At 44.7% G+C, this 18,530-nt stretch overlaps 1 protein-coding gene across 3 annotated transcripts in view; it reads right to left on the bottom strand.

Annotated features, from left to right (window-relative positions):
* CPZ (carboxypeptidase Z) overlaps positions 1 to 18,530 on the bottom strand; it is a 65,765-nt gene that overhangs the window by 41,648 nt on the left and 5,587 nt on the right. The gene's annotated exons all lie outside the window — the stretch shown is intronic.

Here is an 18,530-nt window from a genome sequence, read left to right as displayed (position 1 = left end):
GTTAATGGCCTTGAATACCAAAGGGAAACACAATGCAATATTACTGTGGCTTGTGCGGAAGGAAAGGAAAAGTTCAGTGTGATGTCAAAACCTCCGCTCTCCTGTGTCCCGCTGACATTCCAGACAGGAAGAATATGACCATTATTGTCAGGAATATCAATCTAATCCAGTGGTTCTCAAACTGGGTCGGGACCCCAAAGCGGGTCATGACCCCATTAATGGGGGTTGCCAGGGCTGGCTTAGACTTGCTGTGGCTCGGGGCCCAAGCCAAAGCCTGAGGGATTCAGCCCTGGGAGGCAGGGCTCAGGTTATAGGCCCCCTGGCTGGGGCTGAAGCCCTTGGGCTTCAGCTTTGACCCCTTCCCCACCTGGGGCAGTGGGGCTCAGGCTTTGGCTTTGCCCTCCCCCCCGAGTGGTTGGACTCAGGTGGGCTCATGTTTCAGTCCCCCCCTCCTGCGGTCATATAATAATTTTTGTTGTCAGAAGGGGGTTGTGGTGCAATCAAATTTGAAAACCCCTGATCTAATCTAATGTAATCTAAAGCATTTATATCATGCTCAACACTGTAGTAACTGAGCTCCTAACAAATCTATCAACACCACAATATATAGGCCCGCACATGATCTATGTCCCTTTCTCTCTAAAGCAATTAGACATTTTTTATTTTAAATCTTCCACCACCTCTTCTACCTTTTTAACTTTTCTAACTTTGGCAACTAAGGCAAAATGATGCTACTAAAATAAGACTCAAACTGTTGGGTTTTTTTCAGTGCCCCATTGGAAGTAACAATTATGTGCAAGCCTCATAAACATCAAAGAATATGTTTTCACTGGTGTATATTGGGGATCTAGCCATGTAGCTGTAGTCAGTGGGAGACTGGCAGCTAGCTCGTCATGTTTGTTCTTATAAAACCAAATGCATTATGTCCACTAAGAAAAGCGTGAATTACTACTCTCACCATATTTAACAGTTATTATCTGAATTCACTCTGTTAATCACTCTCTGGAAACCAACTAATTTTTCACTCTCTGGAAACCAAAGCAAAATCATTAACATGAAAACAAAATTAGTCCTGGAATTTGATCTTGACAATGGGTAATTTAATGGGAAATGAGTCTGGTTATGTATCCTGAATTATCATCAACTAACATTACTCTGTAAAGCATTTCTGCGGCTCTGCACTATTATAAATATTTAATTTTTGACACCAGCAATTAGTGGTGACCAATAATCTTGTGGTAACTTTTTGAATATATACTATTCATATAGGCTTTTTGTCCTGGCTTGGTAGATAATGGTAATAACAATAAACAATAATTAGTGCATCTATATCAGAGGTGGGCAAATTACAGCCCGCGGGCCACATCCGGCCTGCGGGACCCTCCTGCCCGGCCCCTGAGCTCCTGGTCCAGGAGGCTAGCCCCCGGCCCCTCCTCGGCTGTTCCCCTTCCCCTGCAGCCTCAGCTCACTCTGCCGCTGGTGCAATGCTCTGGGCAGCAGGGCTGCGAGCTCCTGGGGCAGTGCAGCTGCACAGCCCGGCCTGACCCGGTGCTCTGTGCTGCGCGGTGGTGTGGCTGGCTCCAGCCGGGGGCGGGGCTGTAGCAACACCAGCCACCGGTGCTCCAGGCAGCGCGGTAAGGGGGCAGGGAGCGGAGGGGTTGGATAGAGGGCAGGAGTGTTGTGGGGGTGTTAGGGGGCGGGGGTGTGGATAAGGGTCGGGGCAGTTAGAGGGTGGGGATCAGGGGGGTTGAATGGGGGCAGGGGTCCCGGGAGGGCAGTGAGGAAGGAGAGTGGGGGTTAGATGGGGCGGCGGGGGGTAGTCAGGGGACAGGGAGAAGTGGGATTTGGATGGGGCAGAGGTCCTGGGGGGGGCAGTCAGGAATGAGAGGAGGGGTTGGATGGGGTGGTGGGGGACAGTCAGGGGTGAGGGTTCCGGGGGTGGTCAGGGGACAGTGAGCGAGGGGGGAGGGTGGATGGGGCAGGGGTCCCGTGCCGGGGGGGGGGGGGGGGCAACAGGGAACAGGGGAGGTTGGATGGAGCAGGAGTCCCGGGGCGGGGGCCGTCAGGGGGCTAGAAGCAGTGGGGGATAGGGGGCAGGCGCTGGGCCATGCCTGGCTGTTTGGGGTGGCACAGCCTCCCCTAACCGGCCCTCCATATAATTTCCGAAACCCGATGCAGCCCTCAGGCCAAAAAGTTTGTCCGCCCCTGATCTATATAGTGTCTTCTATCAGAGGATTTAAGTGTGCTTTCATTAACTCAGCCTCACAATCTCCCTGTGAGGTTGTTATTATTAACTATAGTTACAGTTGAAGAAGCTAAGGGACAGAGAGACCAATTTCCTAATTTTTGTATTGAGACCCTCAAACCTGCCTCTTGCATCCACAATGTTATGACTGGAGGTAACTGTGGGTGCATTTTGTAGCATATAGGATGCAAAGGAAAATCAGGTGTTCAGATATTTCATACTGGGAAATGCACCAGGAATTATTTCTGCCTATATAATCAGAGGACATTTTTCAAAATCAAGCCTCAAGAGCCTCTTCTCTGCACTCACAGAATGGACCCATTTCCCACAGTGATTATTATCAATAGTTCCTTTGTTTCATGGGTTACCTGTTAGGATGGATGAGACAAAAATCATTTCCAGAAAACGATTGTTCCCTGTCCACGCTAGCAGGTCAACCAGGTTCAGCATCAGTGCAGGGGGAACTGCCACTGACAACCATTGGTGAGTGTAAGTAGGGCTTGTGTGACTTGCCCAAGTTCATGTTCTTCATTGGTCTTGGTCCATAATCACAAATCCCCTGTAATAGGGTATATATGGCCCTTCGTGACCCTCTACTGGAGGCCGGGGCTGGCCTGAGACCAAATGGCACCCCAGGCGAGGAGCATCTTCAGCACTCTCCTCCCCCTATTTGTTAAATTTTTGAATGCCTTATTTTTATTGCACCTGTAGCCCATTTCATGACTTGGATGCATGATTTGCATGCAGATTTATCCGTGGCATATAAGAAGATAAATTTGCACACTACAATCTGTAAATCTGTATTTATTCATGTCATAGATAAGCAAATAAAAATTTGTTTCTTCTAAGCTTACAGAAACTTTTAAATTTTAAGAATAACTGAAATGTACTTGAAACTGTGATGAAATGTACAAGAAATTGAACTGTGCACCAACATTGGGAGGACCAGTATTAAATAGCGTTACAGTAAGTGTTACAGTAGATGATAGCCTTAAAATATTAACCCTACTCCTTTAGTTCAAAAGGTCACTTTTCTCACCTTTACCCTCACAAACTGAAGCACAGCATCAGAGAGATCCAAAGACTGGTCAATGGCATTTTCAAGCAATAAAATAGCAAGTGATGTCAGTCTCTGGTCATCCATCATTGATCAAAGATATGTTTTAATGAGTCTGAGCTTTGAAAAGCTGTGCTCACCACTCACAAATGTGACCCACAGCATGAGCAGAATCCTCAAAGCTTTCCACACATTAGGAAAAGTGTCCTTCAGCTCTGCATCATGAATGAATTGTAGAACTTGGACTGGAGAGTGCTTCTCGTGTGGCAAAGCATGATGGATGTTGTCCAATTCGACATAGAGGTTTTATCGTTGACATCCGAACATTCCCCATGTGTCAGCATCTGGTGAAACTCCATACGATTGTTCAAGAGTATTTTCCAGTCCACCAGCGGCTTGTTAAGATCATACAAAAAAAAAACCTGGTCTTTTTGTGGTGCTTCATTTGTCCAAACCTGTCTTTGACGGACACTCGAGCAGTGTCAATACGCAAGCAAAAAAACTCCCTCTTGGATTTTTTCATCAACCCATCTCTGCTCTTGTAACCAAACTGTCTGTTCTTCCGATGAATACGCATTCCCTTGCAGATAGGCTCAACTCCTAAGTTTGCCACCATTTCTTTGGCAGCAGTGATGACATCTTTTAATCCGTTATTTCTGTAGGCCACAATGAAATCAAGGCAGCTTCTCATCAAAGTAGTAGCAGTCGCGATGTCCATTGACTGATTTTGTAATGTCTTGCCAACAACATTTACTTGGAACAAGATATCAAGATATCGTGCCAACCCACAATTGAGACCAGAAATTTAAAGTCAGCTATATAGTTTGCCAGGCTTTGCACCTTGTCTCAGATTCCAGCCTTGGCTTTACTCAACTGCGGCAGTTACATTAGGGCATTGTAAACCTCAGTCACTTGGTACCTCACTGGCCTTATGCTGCCAATGCGGCTCTCCCAGCAAGTGTCATTTAGCAGCTGCATGGTCAGATTTGTAACATTGTCTATGAGACTCCGCAAGCTCAGATAAAAGGTGCAGGGCCTTAGCAGGTCAGTTCCTGACTGGGACCAAAAGGGTGAGGAAAGGTGCTCTACTCTGACCACAGGAGCTCATCTGGCTACATTTACTATTATTGGGGGAGTAGTAATTACCGGATATAAAGGGACCAGGTGGGAAGAGGCCCAGGGAATGCAGTAGCAACTAATCAAAGGAAGCAATACATACATGCCTGCTGTTCATAGGGTCCCTCTGTTGGGATCCAGAGTAGTGGGCAGGCCTAGATTTCCCCACTGGCCACTGGGAAAATGGCCTATGCCCCATGAAAGAGAACATAAGAACGGCCATACTGGGTCAGACCAAAGGTCCATCTAGCTCAGTATCCTGTCTTCCAACAGTGACCAATGCTAGGTGCCCTGAAGGGAATGAACAGAAGAGGTAATCATCAAGTGTTCCATTCCTTGTTGCCCATTCCCAGCTTCTGGCAAATAGAGGCTAGGAACACCATCCCTGCCCACCCTGGCTAATAGCCATTGATGGACTTATCCTCCATGAATTTATCGAGTTCTTTTTTGACCCATTATAGTCTTGGCCTTCACAACATCCTCTGGCAAGGAGTTCCACAGGTTGACTGTGTGTTGTGTGAAAAAATACTTCCTTTTGTTTGTTTTAAACCTGCTGCCTATTAATTTCATTTGGTGACCCCTAGTTCTTGTGTTATGAGGAGTAAATAACACTTCCTTATTTACTTTCTCCACACCATTTGTGATTTTATAGACCTCTATCATATCCCCCTTAGTCGTCTCTTTTCCAAGATGAAAAGTCCCAGTCTTATTAATCTCTCCTCATATGGCAGTCGTTCCATACCCTGAATCATTTTTGTTGGCCTTTTCGGAACCTTTTCCAATTCCAATATATCTTTTTTGAGCTGGGGCGACTACATCTGCACATAGTATTCAAGATGTGGGCGTACCATGGATTTATATAGAGGCAATATGATATTTTCCATTTTATTATCTATCTCTTTCTTAATGATTCCCAGCATTCTGTTAGCATTTTTGACTGCCACTGCACATTAAGTGGATGTTTTCAGAGAACTAGCCACAATGACTCCAAGATCTCTTTCTTGAGTGGTAACAGCTAATTTAGACCCCATCATTTTATATGTATAGTTGGGATTATGTTTTCCAGTGTGCATTACTTTGCATTTATCAGCATTGAATTTCATCTGCCATTTTGTTGCCCAGTCATCCAGTTTTGAGAGATCCTTCTATGTGTCTGACAATTTTGTTCCTTACTATAGTTTCAACCATTTTCCCGGTATTGAAGTCAAGTTTACTGGCCTGTAACTGCCCAGGTCACCTCTGGAGCCCTTTTTAAAAATTGGCATTACATTAGCTATCCTCCAGTCATTTGGTACAGAAGCTGATTTAAATGATAGGTTACAGACGGCAGTTAGTAGTCCTGCAATTTCACATTTGAGTTCCTTCAGAACTCTTGGGTGAATACCATCTGGTCCTGGTGACTTATTATTGTTTAGTTTATCAGTTTGTTCCAAAACCTCCTCTAACGATACCTCAATCTTGGACAGTTCCTCAGATTTGTCACCTAAAAAGAATGACTCAGGTTTGGGAATCTCCCTCCTATCATCAACCTTGAAGACCGATGCAAAGAATTCATTTAGTTTCTCCGCAGTGGCCTTATAGTCTTTGAGTGCTCCTTTAGCACCTCGATCATCCAGTGGCCCCACTGGTTGTTTAGCCGGCGTCTTGCTTCTGATGTATTTAAACATTTTTTGCTACTACTTTTTGAGTCTTTGGCTAGCTATTCTTCAAATTCTTTTTCGGTCTTCTGAATAATTTTTTATACTTCATTTGCCAGAGCTTATGCTCCTTTCTATTTTCCTCACTAGGATTTAACTCCCTCTTTTTAAAAGGATGCCTTTTTGCCTCTCACTGCTTCTCTTCCTTTGTTGTTTAGCCTCAGTGGCTCTTTTTTTGTTCTCTTACTATGTTTTTTTTTTTAAATTGGGGTATACATTTAAGTTGAGCCTCTATTATGGTGTCTTTAAAAAGTTTCCACACAGCTTGCAAGGATTTTACTTTTGGTGCTATGACCTTTAATTTCTGTTTAACTAACCTCCTCATTTTTGTGTAGTTCCCCTTTCTGAAATTAAATGCTACAGTGTTGGGCTGCTGTGGTTTTTCCCATGCCACAGGGATGTTAAATTTAATTATATTATGGTCACTATTACCAAATGGTCTAGCTATATTCACCTCTTGGCCCTGATCCTGTGTTCCATTTAAGATGAAATAAAAAACTGCCTCTCTTCTTGTGGGTTCCAGGACTAGCTGCTCCAAGAAGCAGTCATTTAAGGTGTCAAGAAACTTTATCTCTGCATCCCGTCCTGAGTTGATATGTACCCAGTCAATACAGGGATAGCTGAAATCCCCCATTATTATTGAGTTTTTTATTTCAGTAGCCTCTCTAATCTCCCTGAACATTTCACAGTCACTGTCACCATCCTGATCAGGTGGTCGGTAATATATCCTTATTGCTATATTCTTATCATTCGAGCATGGAATTACTATCCATAGAGATTCTATATTCAATATTCTATGGATAAAGAGACAAGGCTTGTTTAGAAGCCCAAGTGAAGGATGGGATTTAAAAGGCCCAGAGACTGGGTTTAAGACCCAGGTGAGGGCTGACAGTTAGTTGAACTCTTTACTATGCCGGAAGGGGTTCATTCCTTTTTGACTGTATGACTTGGCTGGAGGGCTGAGCCACCAAAGACCCACCTAATGAGGTTGGCAACCTACAGGGGGGGGGAAAAATTGCAGCACCACACCGATCCCATAAGGGGCACTCAGGAGATGTGAGTGTCTCTGTCATATTCCCCTTGTGTTTTTCTTTCTAACAGACCTTGATCATTAAATGAAACAGTTGGGCATGCACACTTTGTCAAACTCTATTCCATCGCTGACCAGGAACGTTGTACCCATCAGTCAGTGTGATATGTGGCTTAAAACTAGTATCAGTGGAAACTCACTATTCTTCCCATTCACCTGCAGTAAAAGGTATTCTAGCAGCAACTGGGGACAAGAGGAGAAACCCAAAGAGAAAAACATAGCAAGCTGAAACTGCTATAATACTGCTGGTTCCTTCCTTCCTGGCCATCCAAGAAGCAGCAGACTTGCTAAATTTAGCAGCTACCTAGTCCCTGCTCAGCTGTCCATAAGGAAAGTTGCCATGATGGCAATTGAAGGAAGAGATGGAAACACTCACCAAGTCATATACAGTGGCTGGATTCACACAAGGGCCAGATAATTTTGGGAGCAGTAATATATGTAAATATATATTTTATGAGCGGGGTAAACTAGTCTCATGCTTCAGAGCATAAACTGATTATCTACAGAAGTCAGGAGGGCTTCCCTCCCCCATTATATACAACACTGAATATTTGCTAGATGCCTTATGGATTGTTCTTGGACTTCTTTTCTTCACCTGAAACTTCACATACTGACTAGAGTTTGTCAGAAAACAAATTCTCTGGCCCATCAACAATGTTGAGATTTGGGGGGTTGAGGGGAATCATCACATCTCGGGATGAAAAGCCAAAATTTTGAAATTTTTCATGGAACAAAATTCTATTTTTTTTCCTCAGGTCAATCAAAAATTTGTTTTGATAAATTTGAACTGTTTCATTTCAATTTCAAACTTTTTAATTTTTAATATAAAATAAAGTAAACTTAAACCTTTTTGTTCTGAAAATATTGAGAGAGAACATTTTAACATTTTCACAATGCTTTTCCCATTTTCTTATAACAATTTCATCAAATCAATACAATTTCTCACAAAGAATAGGTTTTGTTAAAAAAGCATTTTCTGATGGAAAACCGTTTTGATGAAATTTTTCCAACTAGCTCTAATGTTGACCACTGTTCGGTAGGTTTCAGAGACTTGATGATTCAGAAATATGATCTCCTACAACAAACTCTGTGGCATATTCCCATGAAAAATTAGCTAATTAGGTAGTTAAGGTTAGATTAAGTTACTTCTCATGCTGTTGGTTGGGCAGTATGGAGGACAGCAATTGCATTATGTGTCTCCATCATTTTCTGTCCTGATCCAGATAGAGCACATTATGGGATAGAATGCCAACTGTTGACATCATTCTGCCATTGTGTTTTAAGTCTTCCAGGAGTCTTTTTCCATCCTGCTTTCATTGGGTCAAAGTTAAAGGTGATTCTCACAGGGAAGTTGGAAGGCATTCTGAGCAAATGACCAAAACACCTTAGAGAGCGTTGGGTCACCATTTGAGAGAACAGGACTTCATTAGTTAGAAAATGGATCTCTTCCTTCTACTGGAATCCATACCATTTGATGCTTCATCTGTGTCCAACTTCTTTTCAGTGAGAGGCCTTTTTTCAGTCCCATCGGTCAGAATACTGACCATCAAAACATTATATATCCTCAGCTTCATCTCTGTACGTATCAGGGTGTTCGGTTTGCAAAAGACATTTCTGATGAGGCACCCCATTACTGATGACACTCTGCAGTGTGGGCTTCAAGTTTTTTCTCAGTGCCACCCATGTTATTAACAGTAGAGTGGAGGTAGGTGATATCACCAACAATCTTGACTGGGTGGTCACCCACGAAGGGGCTAGTGCCTTCAGTGTGTTCAAAATACCTATCAGGAAGAATTTTGGTTTGATTACAATTAATTTTGAGGATGACTTTTGTCACTGACCTTCCTAGGGCTTTAATTGCTGCAACTAGCCCATCCATTGATTCAACAACTAGCACTATATTGACAGCAAAATCAGTGTCAGTGAGGTTCCTCATCAAGGGGAATGCCTAATCTGCATTTCCTTGTCAAACACCTGACCTAATTCAGAAGATGGCAGTTCTTTTTCCACTTACAAGAATGCAGCTTGAGGAGTTAGCAGTAGTTAGAAGACAGAATATTCCACAAAGCTTGCCAGGGAGGCCTACAAATTTCAAGCTCAGCCAAAGCGATACAGAGTCAATCACAGCCTTGATATCCAGAAATGCAATGTGAATGGGTCCTTGAATTCTCATGCCTTCTCGATAAGCTAGTGCACTGGGAAGATTTGCTTTGTCATGGAATGGCCAGGAGTGAAGCCAGCTTGTTGTGGTCTTCTCTTAACTCCTTAAGATACCATCAGCTGAGACCAACAACAGAGAAGAAAAAACTTTCCCTGGGATGCATAGAAGAGTAATGCCTGAATAGTTATAAAAGTCTCATTTGCTGCCTTTACGTTTGCAAAGTGGTAAAATATTATATTATTTTGATAATGAACAGTGTCTGCAGCCACAAAAGAATAGTTGGTCCTGCACTTTTTAATAATGCCACAGGAATTTCACAGATTCCTGCTGCCTTATTTCACTTCAGCAGCTTTACAGCACTGTGATTTCAGCGATAGTGAATTCACCAGGATAGTTTTGTGCTAAATGGGTCAACTTGGCAGCAGCCTTAATGTCAGGGTCCAAAGAAACTAAGGTGCATTTAGCAGCTGTCAGAAATGTTCCCTTCAGCCTGCCATGAACTCCACTTTTTCATTGATTAGCTGACAAAAACTGGAGTAGACTACACCAAATGAATGACTTTTCTTGTGAGTGAGGTTGCACAAGTGTTTATAGAAGGGAGGCTACATTGTTCCTGGCAGAAGTTTCCTCGAGTGAGATGGCTTTGGCTTCCAGAAAAACTTTTCAGTTAGTGCACATTGATTTATTATGAGAGTCATTTAGCTTATGACATATGATCGTATCACCTCTCATATGTGATTCTGTTCAACGATGATTAAAATATTAACAGAGATCCAGTGCTTCCTGGCTTTTTGGGATGGAGTAATAAGAGTCATGTCTGCATCAATTATCTGAGATCTAAAGTCTGTTCAGGTGGATTCAGCATCAATATATTCTGATAGCCTCTCCAACGTGTTCAGGATTTTAACTCCATAGTGGTTATGAATGCTATTGATTTCTAGATTAGATCATTCGAATTTTGGTAACCCAACAGTTGCTTTACCTATGCTCTTTTGTCTGAAACGGAAATTGGTGAAGACTAATTTGTGGTCGGCGTTAGTGAGTGCGGCAGACCAATAAGTACTGCAGTTTCTGATGGATGATTTCATGCAACAAAAGATTATAATGCAATCAATTATCTTCCTTGTTCATTCCATCATTCAGCCAAGTAAATTGGAGATTTTGCTTCCTATAAAACCAGGGGTTCTTAATGACAAGCTCATGAAAAATGCACAACTGTACAAGCCATTTGCTGTCATCCAGGATCCAGGTATCCAAGACAACAGGTCCAGTTTTTTTTCCCATGCTCCACTCAAATTACCAACAGTAGCATTAATGTTACCAAGCAGAATGCTGATTAGATAGATCTATTAATAAACAAATAAAGTTGACACAAAAAGATATTCTAATTTTTAGATAATGAGCAGAAATCTGCTGTCAGTAACACGGATGCAATGCCCAAGTCAAGTTAAGTTACTTATGTCATCATACAATTGGCTCCATAGATAGCTCTACAAAGGAGATCGTTAGAGATTTGCTACTTAGTTTGCTGTGTTTCTGATAAAGAGATTAGTATTTCATGTACATAAAAACAGAGGACAGAAATGTTGCAAAGCCCATCCCAAATGTGCATTTCTGATTAAATAGTTCTTTGGAAACTATCATGATCCCAAATTCCAATGCTTGCACATAATCAAGAAGTTATGATTCAGCATGGGACAAAAATAATTGTCCAGGGCCCATACTTAAAAATAATCAGGGATGCACTTACCTGGGCCAAACCCTCCCTGCCCGTGAAACGGTCAGTACAAAACTCCATGAGGGCAGCTCCCTGAAGTTGCTGCTGTGCATTCTCCTCCCAGGGGAAGGGTCTGTGGCCCCTGGTCCCCACAAAGCCCAAGGATCTGTAGGGAAATAACACAGGTCCTGGGGCTCTGCACAGAGATGCCATACTTTGCAGTGCTCTGCCTGCTGTGTTCTGTCTCAGGGAGGCTCCTGCACAAGCCGTGCCACTGACCATACCAGATCAGCCCCTCCACACACACTCCATTTTAGAGGCCCATGAAATTGGAGCGGATGCACAGAGCATTGATATCTGCCAGCTCCTGTGGTTAACCCGGAGCCCTGCTCCTAGTGATCCCGTCCTTTACGGGTGTTGAGCAGGGACTTGCATAGGGCGAATGCTGCAGAGACATTGCTCCCTTTCATGTCATTGTTTCCCCAATTTTAGACCCTTCCTCAAACAGAACTGATGGGTACAAAGAACCGATTGTCTTCCAGATCCAGTGGACCCTGTATGTGTTGTGTTTATTGTTATCCCTGGTTGCTCTGCAGGAGGTGCAATAAAGTTTGGGAGAGTACGTCTTGTATTTAAAAATATGGATAAAATCCCACTTTTGAAGAGCTGGTTGGAGCTGCCTGAGTGCTTTCTATAATATACTCTTCTGCTTTCAATTTGTAAAGGCAAACTTGAAAATCTAGAATGCAGCCATTCTAGTGCCAAGCTTACATTTCTCCCCCTCTCAGATGATTCAGTGGTGAAAGACACAGGCAGCTAGGATTAACCCTCACCCAGCCAATGTGACTCTATAGATATTTCCAGTATCATGGTTTACTTTATAGTGGATTTTAATGCAGTCAGTAGTAAAGCCAATGGGGATCTTGTGTGAAGTCGGGTTGCAGGTTCAGTCCCAGAATTGTTAATGAATCTAGACCCACAGAAGTACCTCAATGTGACAATGCAACGGTGTCTTTATGGTTTACTGAATGAGCCAGATTAGATCATTTGTGTTATCATGACTGACGCATCCACTTCTTGGTTCACTTTGTTTCTTTGTGAGTATGAGTTTAAAAGCCTGGGCTCTTTTGTTGGAAATATTCATTCCTTTTCTAGAAGGGTTTATAGACGAAACATCTGCTTTTCAGAATATACACAAAGCATTTCAAATTCCATGGATATTAACTTTGTTTTGGGGGTTTTTTGCCAGACTATCTGATTAACCAACTCAGTTTTCACAATTAATGTTTCCCTTGAAACATTATCTAGACAAAAGCTGCTATTCAGCAATAAAATGCAAAAGAACAAATACCATTGGGTAATTCTGCTTTGCAAAGGAAAGCACAGAACAGCAGCTGGAAACAATAAGTGGAAGCCTGCCTAGCTGCTCTACATGGCCACTGATAATAATATGGGGAACTGAAGAGAAAGAAGCCACTTTCAGGGACCAGAACTACCAGTGACAATGGAGGTGACAAATGCCAAAGGGAGAGGAATTTCCAAGAGACAAGGGAATGAGGCAGCTGGGCAGTATGTCCAGGGAGAAAAGGACTAGGTGGCCAAGCAGTGTGTCAGGGCAGAAGGGAACCAAATGGCAAGACAGCATGTGCAGGGATGAAGGAGGAGAAAAACCCCAGGAAGCAGATAAATGTTTCCTGGAAAATAGGATGAGAGAGGCACAGAGTGGAGCGGGTGTCACAGGGAAGTGATGTGATTGCAAATAAGAAGGGGTAGACAAGATCATGAATGGCAGGCATGCAATCCATGAGATAATGTCCTCTCAAGACCTGGTCCACAGTATGAAGAAGTTTGAGAACCTGAGATATAGATTAATGCCTAATCTCCCTTTGCTTTGAAAAATAATTCATAGCAGTATGAGAAGAAGAAGTAATTATCTCTCTCTAAACCATACACCAGGGATCGGCAACCTTTGGCATGCGGTCCGCCAGGGTAAGCCCCCTGGCGGGCCAGGCCAGTTTGTTTACCTGCCGCGTCTGCAGGTTCGGCTGATCGCGGCTCCCACTGGCCGTGGTTCACCACTCCAGGCCAATGGGGGCTGCAGGAAGCAGTGTGGGCCAAAGGATGTGCTGGCCGCCCTTCCCGCAGCCCCCATTGGCCTGGAGCGGTGAACCACGGCCCATGGGAGCCGCGATCGGCCGAACCTGTGCATGCAGCAGGTAAACAAACCAGCCCGGCCCGCCAGGGGGCTTACCCTGGTGGGCTGCATGCCAAACGTTGCCAATCCCTGCCATACACATTTGGAGGTTTTCCCCACACACATCCTTTGCTTAACAGTGTTGCAGTTACTCTTTCCCCCAAACCACCAGAGGCATTTGTCTCGCTCCTCTGCAGTCTGAATGCCTTCAGAAACAGGTCCTTGGGTGCTATCCTCCATGTCTGACTGGTTCTTAAAGTCACTCTACAAGGAGTTCTTCCAGCTGAATATTTAAACAGGAAACAACTGCGAAATAAATGCATTTTGGCCTCAGGTAAGGTGCTTTTGAAATCTGTGCTTGGGCAACTACCAGTTAAAAAACAGGGACTGCCAGATTGGCTGGAGCTTTTGACAATGACGCATGTGGCCGGGCTGCTTTTTACCATGCATTTTCCATGAACAATGCTAACTTAGAGGCCTGCAGGTCCTTTCTTTTAATGCTTCTTTCATAAGGGAAAGTTAAATCAGCTCAGCTGCAGGTGAAACAGATTAAAATAACAGGTGAGATGCGGCCAGGGAGCATTCAAAACCCCAACAATTTAGATAGGGATCTAAGTAACATGGTGTTACTGAAGAGGAGGGACAGTCCTGTGGCTCAGGCGTCAGACTAGGACTCAAGTGGTGTGAACTGAGTCCTTGGCTCTGCCACTGTCTTCCTGTGTGACCTTGGGCAAGTCATTTAACCTCTTTGTGCCTTATTTCCCACTCTTCAACTTGTGTTCCTTTCTCTGAGCCTTCAGGCACAGGCACTGTACAGACAGCCCCTGCTCTGAAAAACTAAGCTTTTCAGGGCAGGGGCTGTCTGTTCAGTGACTGGCACAATGGGACTCTGGTGTTGGTTGGGTCTTCCAGATGTTACTGTAACACAAAAAAATAATAGAAATAAACATGGTCTAGCTATATTAAAATATTTCCCCTTTTCACTAGTTTAGGGAAATCAGAAAGACAGTAATGTAGCACACCAGGTATTGTGGGGACCACAGAAATCTGCAAGAAATATCAGTCAAATCTGATAATCTATTTATATTTTAATAGCTAGGATCTCAGCTGAGGCCCTGGATCCAAATAGCCTGAAACTCTGGTGGTGATGATTAGAGAAAATCCAAATCTGGATCTGGTTCTGAATTATGCATTTCTTCCCCAGGCCTGATTCTCCCTCTCACACTCATGTAAATGAGAAGTACTCTCATTTAAATCAGTGGAGCTACGCCAGTCTACAAATGCTCTAAGAATAAGATCCCAATCTCTATGATGGGCAAAATTATTATAAATCCTCAAATTCCAATTATCTAGAATTCTGTGAAGGGAAAGATGGTTTCTAAACTCTTGATCCAGATAAAAATTGAGTATGCTTGAGCCAGTAAGCCCATTGCTAATACGCCACTTGAAACTTATGGTAAAGGTGTATTTCTTCTATACCTGCTTGTAAACTGGTGCCCTCTCTTCCCAGCCCAGATAAGTAGTCAAGTCACTCATGGTCCCTTCTCCTCAGGGACCCTTTTGTAGGAACTTATAGAAAACCCAAAACAAAACAAAAACAGTAGTAGCAAAGGCAGCAGCTACCTTCAACTGCCCTGTCCCCACCGAGTTCTCCATACCTGTGGGCAGGGCTTCAGCTCACACCCAGCTGTTTTTCCCCCTTGCCACCTTCCAGGCAGCCCTTTATGTTTTCCCCGCTTCCTCTAATAGGTCAGGGTTAATTGACTGCTGCCTTAACCCCTTAGGGTCTGGGCTAAGAAATGCCCTTGTACCCTGTTACTCTCTCTCTCACACACACACACACACACACATACCCCAAGAGTGTGGCAGAGAGCAGACCGTCCTTCGTGCAGAAAAATACCTGTGGTCCCTGGGCTGTCCCAGGCCTAAGGTTCACCAGAGAAGAAAATGGCTGCAGGGCCAGATGCCAATGTGTAAGTCTGGCATTGTAATCGTTCATAGCCTGTAACCATTTGAGGGGCACATGGTCCATGATCAGGATGAAGGACACTCCCGGAGGCAGTATCACAACAACTCCATCGGCCACTTAACAGCAAAGCTTTTTCTAACCCTGAATACTTCTTCTCCTGAGGGAGAAGCTTTCTACTGAGATATACGATGGGGTGTTCTCCATCTTCCACCACCTGCATGGAACCACCTTAAGGAGGCATGTGTTTGTAGTATGAATTCTTTGGTAAAATCCAGGCTCAGCAGCACCAGTTTGCTGCAGAAGATGTGCCTGAGTGTGCCAAATGCACCTATGTAGCCTGAAGCCAACTTATCCTTCAGGAGGTCCATGGGGGCGGTGAGGAGTGGGAAACCCAGGGACAGACCACATATAGTATCTTGTTAACCCCCAAAACGAGTTGACCTGCCTTTTGGTGGTTGGGAATTGGGCACTCTAACAGGGCTGTTCCCTTGCTGGCTAAGGGTCAGATTCGTCCATTCCCCAGGGCGCATGCTAAGTATTTTGTTTCGGCACAACCCACCTTTCACTTTGCAGAGCTAGTGTTAGGCCTGCCTCCCTTTGAGACTGCAGGACAGTGGCGATCCACTTGAGGTGATGTTCCCTAATGCTACAATAGACAACAATGTAATTGAGATAGGCCTCTGAGCACCGCCGGTGGGGCTGCAGTACCCTATCCATTAACCACTGGAAAGTGACGGGAGCCCCCACAGCGTCTAAATGAGAGAGTTCAAAACTGAGAGAGGCTAAAAAGGGTGGCAAAGGCTGTCTCATCTTTAGACTCTGGTGCCAGTAGCCTTTTATAAGATCTAGTATGGTTATTAAGCAGGCCCTACCCAGCCTTTCCAGCATCTCATATATTCTGGGCATGGGATATGTTCTGAACCTCTACACGACATTAACCTCTCTAAGATTAATACAAAAGGGAACACACTTGTCAGGTTTGGCTACTAAATCAATCAATGGGGCCACTAAATCAATGGGGCCACCCCATTCACTTGGTGACTCCTTGACTAACCCTACATCCGGAATTTTCCTTTCTGTACTTAACATCTGGGATAATTTGTGTGTGGTGCTCAGTGAGGTGCGTCCTCCCAGGCTTGATGGTGATGATGTCGTAAAGGCTCTGGATTAGCTTGCGGGCTTGATCTCTGGATGGTGAGGTTGTCTCCCAGAGTTACAGCAGGACAGACCCCACCTCTGGTATTTGAGGGCCTTAGTCTAGTTCCTGTGGACTGGGTGGATAAACATGGCCTTTCAGACATTCCAGGGCTTCAGTAAGTTCACATGGTCCATCTGGATGCCCTGTCTCTTTCCAGCTAGCCAAATCTCATAATCTTTCCCCACCCAGCACTATCTCAAAGGGGCCCTGCCATTTAGCCAGCAATTTGCTCTTGGCGCTAGGTAGCAATACCAGGGCTGGGTCCCAAGGCTGATAAACCCTCTGCCTCGCAATGCTCTTGTAATACTGCTCCTGTGTGGGCGTCACAGCCTGTACATTTCTGCTTCGCAAAGGCCCTCGTTAACTACAGTCTCAGAAGATTCAGGACATATTGGACGGCATTCTCAGCCTTAGTCCCCTTGATCTTGCCAGGCTCCCTACACAAGGAACAGAACTCCATGGGGCGGCCTTCCATATAGCCACTTGAAAGGAAAGAACCCCGTAGAAGACTGGGACACCCCCCTGACAGCAAACATGAGCTGTGGCAGTACTCTGTCCCCATTGTGGGATTCGGCTGTGATGAATTTGCACAGTATTCCCTTTAGGGGCCGGTTACAACACTCCACCAACCCTCCTGTTTGGAGCCGGCAGACTGAGGTTCTTATGGACTTTGTTAAGTAGGGAGCAAACTTCATGCAGTAGCCTTAACATGAAGGTGGTGCCTTAATCAGTCAGCATCACCCTGGGGATGCCTACCTGAGAGAACGCCTTTAGCAACTCATCTGCAACCATTTGGGCTGACACTGACTGCAGGGGAATGGCTTTAGGGTACCAGCTGGTGTTGTCCAAGATAAATAAATAATATATAGCAGCACGCCCTGGCCATAGGCTCAAGGGGCCGGATTAAATCTACCCCAGTGCAGTCAAATGATATATCTACCAGGGAAGGAGGAACCAAGGGGGCCCTTTGAATAGATTGGGGACTCACCAGCTGGCATTCAGGACAAGAGGTGCAGTAGTCATGGAATCATAGAATCAAGAGTCCTTAACCTCTTGACATATCTCTAGCCAAAAGAAATGAGCCCATACCCATTTCTGGTTTGGTTTGGTTTTTCACGCCTAAGTGACCAGACCAAGGTATTTTGTGGGCCAGCCTGAGGAGCTGGGAACCAGCAGTTGTGACTGGCATATCCCAGTTTGGACTCTTTGACCACCTGAATCAGAACATCTCCCTCAAGTTCAAAGTGTGGGTACTGTGTATCCTATACCTCATGCACCAGGGTCCTGTTCACCCTGGCCAGATGCCCATACAAACGGCTAAACACTCCATCATTTTGGTGTTCTTGAACAAAGTCACTGGAGTTGGTGAGAGACTAATTTTCCATCAACAGGATCACCAAAGGTAATAACCCTTGTGTGGATCTATCAGGGTGTCCAAATTACTCTGTGTCACTGTGCTCTTCTATATTTGTTGCACTGGCTCTGGATCAGGATCTGTAGGGCCCCTGGGACCCTGAGTTGCCCTAGCCTGTTGTATCTGGAAGTCTGACCTCTGCAGGGTTACCTACAGGGCATTTGACCCACAGTGGGTGGCAGTGGATTTATGGGCCCACCTCCACAGATCTTATGTGGTAGTACAGTTTGCTTCTGGGCAAGATGGCGCTCCTTATGTGTTTTCTGCATTGGGGTAGTCAGGATCAGCAAAGTCAGCAAAGTCAGGATCAGCAAAGAGGAAGCTCTTCCTAAGCAGTATATCAGCCTCCTCCTATGGGCTGGGATCCAGGCAGGGTCCTGTAGCAGGCCCATTACCGGTCCCCAGACCTGACCCAGCACCACTGGATATGGCAATTCTTTTGACTCAGCCACCACCAACTTTGCAGCTCTCCTGTTTATGGGCAGCTTAAGTTGGATAGTGGGATACGGTTGGAAATACCCATAAATACAACCTATCAGCAATACCCCCCCATCCAATCCTTGGGAAATTGGGTCCCAATAGCTGCTCATGGAAAAATGTCTGGCCAGAGCTGGAGTCAACCAATCCCATTGACTGTAATGGGGATAACTAGAGCACTGAGCTCCCTGAGGA

The sequence above is a fragment of the Lepidochelys kempii genome, chromosome 4 (genome assembly GCF_965140265.1).
Source record: "Lepidochelys kempii isolate rLepKem1 chromosome 4, rLepKem1.hap2, whole genome shotgun sequence".
NCBI lineage: Eukaryota > Metazoa > Chordata > Testudines > Cheloniidae > Lepidochelys > Lepidochelys kempii.
This window is presented reverse-complemented; position numbering and strand designations above follow the sequence as displayed.